This window comes from Manis pentadactyla, unplaced genomic scaffold (assembly GCF_030020395.1).
Source record: "Manis pentadactyla isolate mManPen7 unplaced genomic scaffold, mManPen7.hap1 scaffold_591, whole genome shotgun sequence".
NCBI lineage: Eukaryota > Metazoa > Chordata > Mammalia > Pholidota > Manidae > Manis > Manis pentadactyla.
The window spans coordinates 1-14,767 of NW_026644978.1; the positions used below are offsets into that span (position 1 = coordinate 1).

Genomic DNA, 14,767 nt, shown 5'->3' on the forward strand with positions numbered 1-14,767 from the left:
CCCTCATTATGAATCCTGTGCTTGTCGAGCATGAACGCTTCATTCCCTGGCATCTGTTCTAGGCCCCAGTCTCCTGGAAATGAAAGGGCTGTGCACAGGGTTTGAACTCCAGTTAGCTCCATTCTACTTCCAACTTCCCACTGACTGCCTCCTCCCTGAGGGGCAGTATGTATTTGCTGCTCTAGAGCCAGGCCATGATCCAGCCAGCTTCAGCCTTCTTTACCTCCAGTAGGTTCTGCCTCACGCTGTTCCCCCCACATGGGCTCGGCCTCTTGGCAGCCGCTAAACGGTAGGCACATTTCCCAAGATATTCTCAGCCTTGTCAGCTTTTGGAAAAACCCAAGCCCAAAATTAGATCTTTTACACATACCAAGTTGGTAAAAATTAGATCAACCTATACAAATGATAGTAAGGATATGGGTAAAAAAGAGAACCTTTATGACATAAAATGAAGTATTGACCTATGTAGCTGTTCTGGAGAACAATTAGCCTACATTGTATGAAATTAATGCGTATATCACCTATGAGCCATGATACGGAGTGGTATAAGAGGGCAGATGTTTCCTATCAGCACCTCGTGCTCTTCAGTTTCTTTGATTATTCCCTTTCCCAGAATGAGGTTCATTTTCTATAGATGTGCAGAAGCATCACATGGTGAAATAGCATAGGTTTTGTAGTCAGATAGCTTTGGGTACGATTCCTGTCCCTGCCTCTTAGGATGTGTGAAATTGAGTAAATTACTTCATTTCACTGAACTCTCGTTTCCCTTATTTGGCAGTACTCTTAGAGGACTGACATGGAATAATGTAGGGTGTGTTTAAGACATGTTTAAGTGTCAGCACGAAGATCTTGCACAAGCCCACTCTGCATGCAAGTTAACACAACTGCATAAGATCACAACCTCCTTATTTCTCTTCTAACAGCCTTGGGATATCAAAACCGCCTCTTTACTTCCAGCTCTGACACAGGCTCAATCCTTATCTTTGATATATTCTGGCCTTTTTATTTTTCTATCTTTTCTCCTTTAGTACGCTAAGTTCTCACTTAAGCTACTTTCCTTGGCATTTTGCGTCCTTGTGCTTTTTCCCAGCATTTCTTTCTCCCTTCTCTCTACACCAGAGGCCAGCAATTTCTTTTTTCTGTAAGAGGCCAAATAGCAAATAGGTTAGGCATTGTGGGTCGTATGGTCTCTGTTGCAACTATTCAACTCTGCCATTATTATGGGAAAGCAGCCATAAATAATATCTAAACGAATGAGTGTGGCTGTGTTTCAAAGTTCATATATAAAATGTTACATATAAAAATAGGCAACAGGACAGATTAATCTTGTAGGCTCTAGTTTGCTGACCCTTGATTTATGCTATTAAATCCCAGCCAGTTTTATTTCCTTTGTAGATTCTGAAGAGCAACATTATTACCTATGACAACTGACCTCTTAGAATATGGAAGATTCCAGCCCCTCTGTATCTGTAGATAGCAATCCTAGATGTTAGACAAGAACTTTTCTTACTCAAATTGTTTACCAAACTTAATAAAAATACAACAAACCAGGTAACCCACAAGGCCTGCTCCCTTCTCTCTTTTCAGGACCAGTGTGCTGAGTATTGGGGGAAAAAAATGCAAAATTGGAAACTCAGCTGTACTCGGGAGAGAGATCCTGTACATGATGCTGACGGAAAAACATGTAAGAATAAGTGCCTCATGTGTCAACAGATACTATAAGTACCTCTTTCAACTGGCAAGTCTAAAAGATAGCTACACGGTACTCCTGAATGAACGGCTATTTCTCATCTGCTTGTGGCTCCCTCCATGAATATTATTCTTTTTGTTAATTCCCAAATATTGTCTCTTTCTCTTACATCCCCTAAGTTAAAATGAACCCTAGCAAGGACAGTTAATAAGTGGTTGATTCCTACTCTATTGTCTATCATATTGCTGTGACCTGTAAGTGCTAGATAGTAGATAATTGCTCTTTATGCCTTGAACAAATCCTAGGGAGAGTTGAAGATGATCATTTGGAATAGTTGACCAGAATAGTTTTAGAGGGTTGCTTTTGTCAACTGTATGGGACACATTTATTGTATAATCTGGGGTGTGTTCCTTCAATTCATTTTCCCTTGGTGAATGGTGTTCAATTGGAGTGCTTTATGATCCAACTCAACCACTCTTGATTTGCGTTACTGGGACAAGTAACAACCACTGTTGGTGTCATCTGTATATAGAGGTAGTTTCCTAGGTGACCTTGATGAGTACTCACAGTTCTAAAATTTGATGCATATATCACAATGCTATTAATGGTGGCATTTAATTCACGTGCATTGAGTAAGCATTTAATGCTTCTCCACAAACACGCACACACTCATCACCTCTCTCCTTGTAAAAACCTACAATCTAGTAGTAGTATAGCTCATGTGAGAAAATCTAACCAATCCAAGTGCTGCATTTTACACATGTGAGAAACTGAAGTTTTTTTTTCAGTTCAAGGTCTCATGAAGGAGTGAACTTCCGAGCGAACCTAGAATCCAGTTATGAATGCTAGCCTGGTATTCATTCACGTTATAAAAAATTCTTTAATAGAAGTAAGATAGCACAGTAGGGCAGTGCTAGGCTTTTAACATCACATGGCTATGTCAGCTCCATGTTTTTGGACAGGTTTTTTCACTTCCCTAGACTTCAGTCTCCTCATTTTTATAATGAGGGTAGGGGCAACAATAATCGTGTTAGCCACATTTTGTTTCTCTTGAAACAGAGCATGGAGCCGGTAGCTTCAGAGGAGGGGCTGGGCCCACTGCCTCCTTCCAGTGTGGAGCACATCAGTATCCACTCAGGAACCCCTTCAGTTGAGCCCTTCCAAATGTGCCCCCGTGCAGCCATGCCATGAGGGCCCTGACACCAGACACCCTGACTCACACACTCCAGCCTTCAGTAAGCTAGCCCAAACTACCAGGCGCACACAGTCTACCTAGGGACCTTCCTTACCCAAGGCCGATCCTTCAAGACTGGGAGACGTAGCTCTTTCTCCTAACTGATAAAGTCAAGCACAGAAAGTCAAACGAAATGAGGAGACAGAGGGATATACTTAAACAAAACAACATGACAAAACTAAGGAAAAGAACCAAATGAAACAAGAGTTAAGCAATCTATCAGACAAAGGTTCAAGTTAATGATTATGAAGAAACTCACCAGACTTGAGAGAAGAGTGGAGGAACTCAGTGACAACCTCTACAGAGAGAGAGAAAATCGAAAACAAACCAATCAGAGATGAAGAATGCAACAAGCACAATAAAAAAATGACAAATACATGAGCGGGAATCAGCAGCAGACTGGAGGGTCCCGAAGAGCAGGTCAGCACCTTGGAAGGCAGTGATAGGAAGTACTCAAGCTGAACAGAAATAAGAAAGAAAAAAAGGAAATGAGGATAAGTGAAGAGAGCTTTGGGACAATATCAAACATCTAAACATTTGCATTATAAGAGTCCCATAAGAAAAGAGTAAAAGGAGTAGAAAACTTATTGGAAGAAATAATAGCTGAAAACTTCCCTAAACCAGAGAAAGGAACAGACATCCAGGTGTAGGTAGCAGAGAGAGCCCTAATCAAGCTAACCCCAGGTAGGCCCACACCAGGACACATCATGATTGAAGTATCAAAGATCAGAAAATATGAGAAAATCTTAAAAACAGCAAAAGAAAAGCAACGGGTTACATACAGGGGAAACCCCATAAGACAATTAGCTGATTTCCCAGCAGAAACTCTAGGAGAGTGGCACGATATATTCAAAGTTCTGAAAGAGAAAAACCTACAACCAAGAATACTCCACCCAGCAAGGTTATCATTCAGGATGGAAGGGGAGATAAAGAGCTTCACAGATCAAAATAACTTTAAGAGTTCACCACCACTGAACTGTCCTTACAAGAAATGTTAAAGGGTCTTCTTTAAGAGGAAAACAAGACCCTAACTAGAAGCAAGAAAAATCTGAAAATGAAAATTTCACAGGTAAAAACAAATGTGTATCAGTGATAGTAGATCAGTCCCTTAAAAGCTAGTATGAAGGTCAAGACCAAAGTAATGTAATCAATTACATTTTAAAAGTTAGTTAAGGGAGTCACTAAATAAAAAGGTGTAAAAGAAGGAGGAGGGGGAGTAAAAAATGTATTGTAATAATACATTGGAACTTAAGTAACCATCAACTTACCATTGATTGCTATGTGTGTAGGATATCCTCTAAGAACCCCATTGTAACCACAAGCCAGAAACCTATAATGGATACACAGAAAATGGAAAAACAAATTTAAATGTAACACTTAAGAAAGTCGCAATACACAAGGGGAGAGCAAGAGAAAAAGAGGGTAAGAGAGGAACAAGACAACCGTGAAACATTTGACAAAATGGCAATAACTACATACCTATCAATAAGTACTCTAAATGTAAATGACTAAATGCCCCAATCAAAATACATAGGGTGACCGAGTGGATAAAAAACAAGACCCATCTGTTTGCTGCCAAAAGAGATTAACTTTAAATCTAAATACTGAAACTGAAGGGATGGAAAAAGATATTCCATGAAAATAGGAAAAAGAAAAAAGCTGCAGTAGCTATACTTCTGTCAGACAAGATAGACTTTAAAACAAGGGCTGCAACAAGAGACAAAGAAGCTACATGACATAGTGATTAAGGGCACAATCCAGCAGGAAGCTGTAACAATTATAACTATTTATGCACCCAACAGTGGAGCTCCTGAGTATATGAAGCAAATATTAACAGACATAAAAGGAGAGATTGACAGTAAAATAATAATAGTATAGGACTTTAATGCCCCACTTACATAATGTGGATAGGTCATTCAGACAGAAAACCAATAACTAAACAGTGGATTTGAGTGACAGATGACATGCAACTGTATTCAAATATATTAAGAATGTTACATACAAAAACAGTAGAATATACATTCTTTTCAAGAGCACATGGACAAAAATGTACAATTAAAAAAAAACAGAAACAGACTCGTAAACAAAGAGAATGGACATTCGGTTACCGTAGGAGTAAGGGGATGGCTGAAACAGGCGGAGGGGATAAAGCGGTACAAACCTCAAACCATAGAATAATTCAGTCATAGGCTTGGAAGTACAGCATAGGGAATAAAGTTCCTAATATTGTAAAATTTTTATGTGGTGACCAATGGTAACTACACTTATCATGGTTAGCATTTAATAATGTATATAATTGATAAATAACTAAGTCATTTATCTGAAACCAATATAATATAATATTATATATAAGCTGTATGTCAATAAAAAATGTTTGAAAAAGAAGAATTTAGCAAGCTCAAGAAACAGAAAGGATTGCCGTAGAGGAAGTGGGGACAGGGATGAGGGTGAAACAGGTGAAGGGGATAAAGAGGTACAAACTGCTGGTTATAGAAATTAAATAAATCATGGGGAGAGTCAGTATGGTCATACCTTTGTGTGGTGACAGATGGTAACTACACCTATCACGGTGAGCATTTTATAGTGCATATAATTGTTGAATCGTTGCATTGTATACCTGAAACTAACATATATTTATTGTATGTCAACTGTATTTCAATAAAAAAAGAGAAACAAAGGAGGTCATTGTGTCTCAAGATTATTGCATGGGAATTTCAGGAAATGAGTTTGGAAAGATCATATAAGTCTTTTTAGGCCAAGAGAAGAACTTTGAATTTTATTCTTTGTGTGATCAGAGGCCACTGGAGGTTTTTGAGCATAGCCATGACTGTAACTAGAATACCAGCAATCTGAATCATTACGGATACCTTCTTTTCCCAAAGGTACTTGATTAAAAATCCATGACTTTATATTTCTTTGAATCTTCAGGATATATTTTACCACCACTTACCTATTTCTTACATGTGCAAAGGGAGCTCCCTAAAAAGAATATTTATATTTCATATATATATATGCATAACACACACACACATGCATATATATATATTCATGTTACATACAGTCATACACATGCTTGTTTTGGTACCAAGTGAAATATGATCCTAAGATACTTTCTAGATCACCTGCCCTTGAGGAAGGTGATCTAAAAAGTATCTTAGGATCATATTTTGTTTTCCTTTTTAAATCTCTTCCCTTTCTGATAAAGGATTTGTGTCAGTGCTCCTAAGCTTCCATGTGCAGTAAGAATCACCTGTGAGGTTTTATAAAATTCAGATTCACTGACCATCCTGACAGTTTAATTGACATCATCTAGATTGGAACTCAGTAATCTGATTTTTAACAAGGAGTCCAGGTGATTCTGGTGCAGTTGACCCAAGATCCGAATACTGCAAATTGTATACAAAATATTTCTCTTCCAAAGTTTCACTTGGTACCAAAACAAGCATGCGTATGAGTGTATGTAACATGAATATATACATATGCATGTGTGTGTGTTATATGTATATATATATGAAATATGAATATTCTTTTTAGGGAGTTCCCTTTGCACGTGTAAGAAATAGGTAAGGGGTGGTAAAATATATCCTGAAGATTCAAAGAAATATAAAGTCATGGGATTTCAATCAAAATTGGGCTCCATACTTTAAGAAATAATATAATGGGTTGACCTACAAATGAAGGAACTAGAATGGTGAGTTCCTTGTATGTATGGAAGTACAGCATAGGGAATAAAGCTCCTGATATCGTAAAATGTTTGTGTGGTGACCAATGGTAACTACACTTAGCAGGGTGAGGGGTAAGTGTTCCGCTGGAGTTCCAAAACCACAGCTTCTGATGGAAAGTGAGAGAGCTGTGGGAAGCTGGACCTGGAGACCCAAAACTTGCCTTCAAATGTCTGAAGCCTTAATGCCTGGAGGTCATGGATTCAGCAGGCTTGTTCTGTGTTGGCCTGAAAGTGTGAAATAAGACAAAAGGATGGACGTTATAGGGAGATAAATTTGGACACAAATAAAGGAGACTCTGAAATTGCTTGAGTTGATTTCCTTAGAGTATCTACCTGTGATGAGGGATCTTCTTAATAATAACTGAGCTGCCTGTCCATCTTGGGGCTATGCAGAGCGATTCTCTGTGAAGGAAGTGGCTTATTGCCCACACCCTCCGAAGCTCCTTCTGAACCTGAGTATATGTAAACAAGATGACTATTGGCTCTTTTCTCTTCTAGGCAAATAGAAGCAAAGGAAAAAAATAAGCATCCCGGCAACAGATCAAATGGGACTGAAGCAACTCAGGAAAGGTGAGTCATTACCTTAATTTGGCAAGAATGGTCTTCCTGTAAGTCAACACTTATCTATCAAATATATGGAAAGAGGTGTCAGTGTTGCCAACCCGTGATCTTGCCCTTAGTAGGTGGGAAGCCGTCATTCACGTGAATATCACTGGTAACTTGCTCAGTATAGAAATTTAACGCCAAATGGAAAGCTTCCACTCTAACACTTTACAAAGCACTTTAAAAAATAGTAGTTTGTTTAAGTCTCTGAGCCTGCTCGAATACTTTTTCTGACCTTATATTATAGATGGGGAAAATGAGATTCAGCTGCTACAACAAATCACTACCAAAAGTGGGGTTAAAACAGCACAAACTTATTACCATATGTCGCTGGGTTCAGAAGTCCTGAATGGATCTGTGTTGAGACCAAGATGTCAGTAGGGCTGTATTCTTTGGTGGAGGCTCTGGAGGAGGGTCTTCTTGGCCTTTTTCTAACTGCTAGATGCTGCCTGTAATCCTTGGCTTGTGGCTGTCTTTGAAGTCAGCTTGGGGAGATGGAATCGTTTTTATGCTGCATCGTTCTGACACTTATTTTCTTGCCTCCCTCTTTCACTCATAAGAACCATTGTAATTACTTTGGGTCTCCCTAGATGACTTAGGACAATCTCTCCATTTTAGAGTCAGCTGATTAGCCATCTTAATTCCATCTTCAACCTCAATTCCTCCTTGCCATATAAGGCAACATATTTACAGTTTCCAGGAATTTGAATGTGGACATCTTTGTGGGTCATTAAACTGCCTCCAAAGCAAGGTTAAGTGGTTGCCTCACTTGAGTCAAAATCTTCAGATGTTTAAGCCAAATCAAGTAACTCTGTGAAAACAGCCATTTCCTATATAACCTTGCCTTCTTTTCAGGATATATGTGATGAGTTTAGAAGCCAAATGAAAAATGGTCGACTTATCTGCACCTGAGAAAGTGACTCTGTCCATGGTCCAGACTGCAGGACATGTGGCAGTAAGTGCACTATGTGTAAGGAACAGCTGTGAGTAGTTTCCAAAAATGGCCCTTGAATTGTGAGTCTTAAAGTAGTAATAATCATTTCTCATCAGTTTGAGAAAACAACACGTTTTTAAAGCAGATCTAGTAACTGATGAGTGTCTGTTCCCTTTGGTAGCATTGTTTCTTTACACTTTTTTCTTCAAGGGAAAGAGAAGCAGCCGAAAGAAAAAAGAAAGACAAGGAGAACACGGGAAGCACAGGAGAGAAGAACAACGAAAAGCAGGTTTTGACGGGTGCGTGTTTGACAGGTGATACTGAGATCTGGACGGCTGGTCATAAAGTTAATTCATTCAACAGATACTTACGGAGTCTGTTCCAGTCATTGTGGACACAGCGGTAAACAAGAGAGGCCCGGCCTGATGTGATAGAGGCAGCACGCTCTTCAGCGTCCCGAGAGGGACCCTCCTTCAGTCCCCACGTGTCCGTGCGCCCCGTGACGACGGTCAAATTGTCGTTGCTCCGAAGTGAATTTCTTTTCTGAAGTGTTAAAACATATCATCAAGCAATTAGATACCAAAATTAAAAAAAAGAAAGTATCAAAAACTTACCTAGATGATAAGTTCTTTAGTTGGCATTCCATTGCCGCCTTGTGTTCATTTTGGGGCTTTAAAAATAATGTCCAATGCTTTACAACACTAATAGATAGAATATGACGCAGCATAATCTTTTCTAATCCGTCCCTGGACTCCAGTTAAAAAAGTGAATTAGAGAAATTTCCCCAGAAAGGTCTTCCCATAATAAGCCACCTTTTCATTAGGTCCATACTGACCAAAATAGATGAAAAATTAATAATAATTATCATTAAAAAAAATGAATGTGATAAACATTTTGGTAGGTGAACAGCTTTGAGAAAAAACTTTATTGTACAACTCCAAATGATCTCTCCAGGCTAATCTGGATCAAATTTTTTCACTTAAAAAATTCTGTTTTTAGAAATTTCAAACAAAAAAAATACTCTCTATATATGTGTAAGTAAGTCCTTCTTATTTTTCAGGGAACAAAAAGGCAGCTCTATCTTCTTACAAATGTATAGGAATTTTATTCTCTGCCAGGTAAAAGCAAAGAAGACAAGAAGGATAGCCTGGTTGTTAGCAGATTTCTGATCACAATCCAGAATTGATGTTAATTGCTTAATCTCTCTGAGACTTATGTTTTCCCATTTGCAAAAGGGGATAATGAGTGTTTATCTTAGAGGTTTTTAAAAATAACAACCAAAGGAAATCCATTAGAGACACAACACAGTGACTGTTAAAAGACAAACTTGATAAAGAAACTTTTTTTAATTTTCATTCTTGAGGAACAAAGCTGAAAGTGTGTTGACATGTTTGTGTCAGCTAAAAGAGCATCTTTTAGTTCATTCCAGAGCTTTTTATGTGTGGAACAATGATCAAAATTGTAGGGAGACGGATTTGGTGCTCAGCTTAGTGAACATCGTCTAAACATTGTGCAGACTGCCTTAGATGGTAGTAAAATTCTATGGGGGCAAGACAATTATTTGCCTGGGATTCTATGCAGAGGATTCCCACTTCCTAAGCAGATATTGAATTAGGGTGCCTTTAAAACGTATTCATCTCTAAGATGTAATTTTCCCTAGGTTTTTATTTTCCCCTCAAGTGTCTGAGTTTGTATCTAACCAAGCAATTTTATATTCAGTTGTAACGATCAGATTATCATAGTAACATCTTTTTTTTTTTTACTCCTACCTGCAGGATCAGTGCCATGAATTCCGGGACATGGTGAGAAACTGAAAGCTGGTGTGCACTGCAGACTATGATCCTGTTCGAGGTCCATATGACAAGATGCACCCCAACAAGTGTGCCACGTGTCAGAGCATGTTGTACGTGAAGAGGTTTATGGCTTCGTTTGATATGTTGTGCCTGTTTGCAAAAAAACACTTCCTCTTAATCGAAAACTTACGCACTTGACATCACACATTAAAAATAGAACAATTGCTCTTCACTTTAGAAGTTGGCAGTGACTTTCCAAAGCACTTTCAAAGAAATTTTTATTTTGATGATGAAAAACAATGATGTTTGGAGCATCTGGGAAAGAGATCGCAAGCTATTGTACAGTGATAGAATCAGGACATGCAAAGGGGAAGCTTATGAACTAAGGAGCATGGGACAGGCCAGTTCACTTCACAGTGTCTTAGTTCCTCCTGTATATAAAGGACATGATAGCTATACAGGACAGTTTTCGTAGGGATGCAAGGAGATAGCATTTTAAAAAATGTTTCCAAGCCTTCACGTCCTATAACTATATAGAAAACAATCAATACTGGAGAGTTTAGTTATAATTTAATAGGAAAAATAAAAAGAAATGAAGCAACTCTCTATATGACAGCCGTAAGTTTGATCAAGGAAAAAAGAAATCGGTCTTATAGGTTCATACAATTTTGTATGACAGTATAATCACTGAATTTACGAAAGTTGATAGCATTGCCAGGAAAGTATTAATGAAAATTCCAATAGTCAGTACTCGTTAGTATAAAGAGCATTTTAGATAATTTTTGGATATGAGAAAATTGTGTTAGATTTGCTAATGTTTAGAATTGGAGAAATACGTGGTTAAACAAATTCAATGGTAACCCTAGAAAAAAATACCCTATGCTTTTTTTATTCTGCAGTGAGCGAGAAGTTAACGAAAGAAAAAAGAATGAAGAAACATCAAGTGCCAAGCCCTCAAACTATGCAAAGGTTATTTCTTAGAAGCTACGAAGATAACTGTTTTACTGCTCATCCTCAGAATCTTGAATGCTACTCCAGTTTTAGGATAATAAAGATGCTAATCTTTTGCTTCAAAGAAAATTCATTTTGCCAATATTGTCACTTTGGGATACAATAAGATTTTTTTTTCTGGATTTGACTCTAATTGTGTTTCTCAGTTTTGTAGAGAATTCTCCTCCTGTGTGTGTCAATCATCATTTTAATCTCTCCTCGGAAGCAATGTGAGTTGACAAATAGTAAAATTCTTTACCAGCGCAAGTGCATGCTTGCTTATCTCTGACACTACACGTGGAGTGAGGCTTCAGGTAGCTTGGTGACGTTGATTTTAATGATTCAGGTAATAAATTAAACCAAAGCATGCCCTGTAGCTTCTTTCCTTGATGTCTTTTTCTGTTTTCTGCAGATGGTTTTCTCAGTGTCAGTGAATCGATAGTGTGTGTGCATGATGCTGCCTTTCCTGTCTGCTTTTCAAGACTGCAAAGAACATGTCCGTATTCAGTCCTTAATAATGATTATCACATTTATAGAGTTAGGTTCTTGTGGACTGCCCTTTGGTCAAGAGTGCACCCCACATGGAGAACGAGGGAAATGAAGGATGGGAGGGAGCGGCGAGGGAGACGAGGAGCTCTGTGACGTGCTGTTTGGTGTTTCCTTGCATTTCTAGGACCTGCGCAGAAAGGTTCAGGGTGAGGCGGAGGGTGGAACCTCGAAGATCTCTTCACCAACTTTCATGTATATCATACAGTATTATTAGCTATAATCACTAGGCTGTATATTAGGTCCCCAGAACTTATTAATCTTTTTTGTTTTTTTGTAGATAATTATTTTTTATTGAAGGGTAGTTGACACACATTATTACATTACATTAGTTTCAGGTGTACAACATAGTGATTCAACATTTATATACATGACAATTCTAGGTACCAGCTATCTCTGTACCAAGCTGTTACAATATCTTGACTATATTCATTACATCCCGGTTACTTATTATTTTACCATTGGAAGTGTGTACTTTTTTTTTTTTTTTGTGAGGGCATCTCTCAAACTTATTGATCAAATGGTTGTTAACAACAATAAAATTCTGTATAGGGGAGTCAATGCTCAATGCACAATCATTAATCCACCCCAAGCCTAATTTTCATCAGTCTCCAGTCTTCTGAGGCATAACAAACAAATTCTTACATGGAGAACAAATTCTTACATAGTGAATAAGTTCTTACATGGTGAACAGTACAAGGGCAGCCATCACAGAAACCTTCGGTTTTGCTCATGCATTATGAACTATAAACAGTCAGTTCAAATATGAATACACATTTGATTTTTATACTTGATTTATTTGTGGATACCACCTTTCTCTCTTGATTATTATTATTTTTAATAAAATGCTGAAGTGGTAGGTAGATACAAGATAAAGGTAGAAAACATAGTTTAGTGTTGTAAGAGAGCAAATGTAGATGATCAGGTGTGTGCCTGTAGACTATGTGTTAATCCAAGCTAGACAAGGGCCATAAAACATCCACATATGCAGAAGATTTCTCTCAGAACAGGGGGGGTGAGGTTCTAAGCCTCACCTCTGTTGATCCCCAATTTCTCACCTGATGACGCCCCTGCGACTGTGCCTGTCTTAGGTTGTTCCTCCCTTGAGGAATCTTACCCGTCTCTGGCTAACCAGTCATCTTCCGGGGCCATACAGGGAAATGTAAAGTTGGTAAGTGAGAGAGAAGCCTTATTGTTTGAAATGGTTAGCTTCTTACTTCTTTGCATATTTATGCCCTGTAGCTTCTATGCCCAGCATTTGTCTTGAGGTATCTTTACCACTTGGAAGAATTATGATACTTGGTAAATTTGATATGAGGCACAAATTCTATTTAAGGGTTGTAATTAGGAAGGAAGAAGAAAAGCTATAGAAGTAGCAGGCGGAAAAAAACATGGGAAGATTGATTATTTCTTTGACATATCTTCTTGTAGAGTAACTTCAGCATGTATAAGTTTTAAGCTACTAAAATTGCACACACACATTAACGTAATAGGAGTATAGTTACATAACCAAAGCATACCTGTAATTACCAGCCATCTCCAGTGAAACCAAGAAAACCAGTTAGGCACCTTAGGCATTTGTGAAAACTTATCTATGATATGGTGGATATTGTCCAACTGAACTTGAACAGTCTGAGAGAAATCAGACAAATCAAAACAACCCATTCCTGAGGAATGTTCACATCCCTTATGTTCTTGTAGCAGCAAATAGTCTGTAGTTGTAAGATTTTGGAGCGCTACAATTTGCACTTCTCCAAATTCTTGGTTGAGTTCCAACAGTATAGATCCAGTCAAATTTGTTGTTTTACTGTATGCACAGGTCAGCTTAGTTATCTCCTCCTTCATTCCCATGGCAAGTCCAGGAACTGGTGGGACGAGTGCATCTACAGCTGTAGCAGTGCATGGATCTTTGTTGGGATTTTTTGATGATCATCTGGCATGAGTCTTCCAGAGAGTGCAGATGTTGGAAGTTCTTTTTCATATCGTATCTTAGTTCATTTTCGGGGTAGCCCAATTAGGCTTTGATCCTCTGTATAAACACAGACACACCCTTTGCCTACACTTTTATATGCCCTTTATACTCTTGTGTAGAACTCATTGGAGGTTACCACACAGGAACTGCCCTTTTTTTTTTTTTTTGGTATCACTAATCTACACTTGCATGACGAATATGATGTTTACTAGGCTCTCCCCTATACCAGGTACTCCCTATAAACCCCTTTACAGTCACTGTCCATCAGCATAGCAAAATGTTGTAGAATCACTACTTGCCTTCTCTGTGTTGTACAGCCCTCCCTTTTCTCCTACCACCCCATGCATGCTAATCTTAGTACCCCCCTACTTCTCCCCCCCTTATCCCTCCCTACCCACCCATCTTCCCCAGTCCCTTTCCCTTTGATACCTCTTAGTCCATTCTTGAGTTCTGTGATTCTGCTGCTGTTTTGTTCCTTCAGTTTTTCCTTTGTTCTTATATTCCACAGATAAGTGAAATCATTTGGTATTTCTCTTTCTCCGCTTGGCTTGTTTCACTGAGCATAATACCCTCCAGCTCCATCCATGTTGCTGCAGATGGTAGGATTTGCCCTTTTCTTATGGCTGAGTAGTATTCCATTGTGTATGTGTACCACCTCTTCTTTATCCATTCATTTATCGATGGACATTTAGGTTGCTTCCAATTCTTGGCTATTGTAAGTAGTGCTGCGATAAACATAGGGGTGCACTGGTCTTTCTCATACTTGATTGCTGCATTCTTAGGGTAAATTCCTAGGAGTGCAATTCCTGGGTCAAATGGTAAGTCTGTTTTGAGCATTTTGATGTACCTCCATACTGCTTTCCACAATGGTTGAACTAATTGACATTCCCACCAGCAGTGTAGGAGGGTTCCCCTTTTTCCACAGCCTCGCCAACATTTGTTGTTGTTTGTCTTGTGGATGGCAGCCATCCTTACTGGTGTGAGGTGATACCTCATTGTAGTTTTAATTTGCATTTCTCTGATAATTAGCGATGTGGAGCATCTTTTCATGTGTCTGTTGGCCATCTATGTTTCTTTTTTGGAAAACCGTCTGTTCAGTTCCTCTGCCCATTTTTAAATTGGGTTATTTGTTTTTTGTTTGTTGAGGCGTGTGAGCTCTTTATATATTCTGGACGTCAGGCCTTTATCAGATCTGTCATTTTCAAATATATTCTCCGATACTGTAGGGTTCCTTTTTGTTCTATTGATGGTGTCTTTTGCTGTACAGAAGCTTTTCAGCTT

General features: G+C 38.6%; 1 long non-coding RNA gene across 2 annotated transcripts; it reads left to right on the forward strand.

Moving 5' to 3' along the window:
- Window positions 1–1,056: 1,056 nt before the first annotated feature.
- LOC130682465 (uncharacterized) lies at window positions 1,057–11,058 on the forward strand. Of its 2 annotated transcripts, none has more exons than XR_008995658.1 (6): window positions 1,057–1,684; window positions 7,147–7,218; window positions 8,107–8,206; window positions 8,396–8,499; window positions 9,961–10,088; window positions 10,878–11,058. It is a non-coding gene; the product is annotated as an uncharacterized LOC130682465 (long non-coding RNA). The 2 variants fall into 2 exon arrangements; XR_008995657.1 differs by having other exon boundaries at window positions 1,061–1,684; window positions 8,396–8,484.
- The last annotated feature ends 3,709 nt before the right edge of the window (window positions 11,059–14,767 follow it).